Source organism: Suricata suricatta, unplaced genomic scaffold (genome assembly GCF_006229205.1).
Source record: "Suricata suricatta isolate VVHF042 unplaced genomic scaffold, meerkat_22Aug2017_6uvM2_HiC HiC_scaffold_20217, whole genome shotgun sequence".
In the NCBI taxonomy this organism is placed as follows: domain Eukaryota; kingdom Metazoa; phylum Chordata; class Mammalia; order Carnivora; family Herpestidae; genus Suricata; species Suricata suricatta.
This window is the reverse complement of record NW_021865124.1, coordinates 1-877: the sequence shown is the minus strand read 5'-3', so window position 1 is coordinate 877 and position 877 is coordinate 1. Positions and strand designations below refer to the sequence as shown.

The 877-nt window shown below is 52.8% G+C and overlaps 1 long non-coding RNA gene across 1 annotated transcript; it reads left to right on the top strand.

Moving 5' to 3' along the window:
* The first annotated feature begins 466 nt into the window (after positions 1-466).
* On the top strand, positions 467-856 carry LOC115284776. Its single transcript, XR_003905338.1, has 2 exons — positions 467-616; positions 715-856. It is a non-coding gene; the product is annotated as an uncharacterized LOC115284776 (long non-coding RNA).
* The last annotated feature ends 21 nt before the right edge of the window (positions 857-877 follow it).

Below are 877 nucleotides of genomic sequence, written 5' to 3'. Positions count from 1 at the left end.
CCAGTCAGTTTTAGGTGGGAGCAGTTTCTACTGATGGGGAGATTGGCATGGGTGTTCTCCTCTTCATCCCCCGCCCCAAACCATTCCCGGCCCTGTAGGAGGAGGCAGCTAGAGCAGCAGAGTGAATGGTCTGCGGGTCAGGCAGTGATTCACACCTGTCTGTCACTTGAGCTCCAGGGGCTTCTGGGCAAATTGCTTTTGTGACCCGTGCCTCAGTTTCCCCGCCCATGAAGTGGTAACCACACCTTCCCATCGGGGGTGCCGTGAGGCTGAAGTCAGGCCGCATTTACTTGAGTGGCTGTCGCAGAACCTTGGGGAGTGGTCTCCATGGAGACAGGAGGCTGCAGGGCATGCGTCCTGACAGTCACAGCATCTCCTTGGGACCTGACCTCCAGGGAGGGGTGGGGTCTGGCTGAGCTTGGAAACTAGTGATGAGCAGTTCATCTTGGTGTCTCACCACACCCTCACCCCTTTGTAGGATGGAGGGGTCCACATGTTGCAGGTGCCTGTGTGGAACCAGGAGGAGGTAGAAATTCACATCCCCATCACCCGCAATCTGAGCATTTTGACATTCCCGTGGCAACCAAAGATGGGCCCCTATCAGTACACAGTTCAGGTAACCGTGACTCCCCAGCACTGGGTCCATTCCTCTGGGTGCTTTCGTCAGATTGAGGGCTTTGTTGCTAATCTGCATCTAAAACTGTTCCCTTCTAGTGGTCGGAGACAAGTTAAAATCTGGGAGTTTTTATGCTTTTTCTCTTTTGTGGGGTTCCTATCACAACATTGCACTTTGGGAATCAGAAAAACAACCCAGCATGTCAGACCAGGAAGCAAAATAAAGAAACCCTGGCACACAGATTTACATGGGCATGAATTT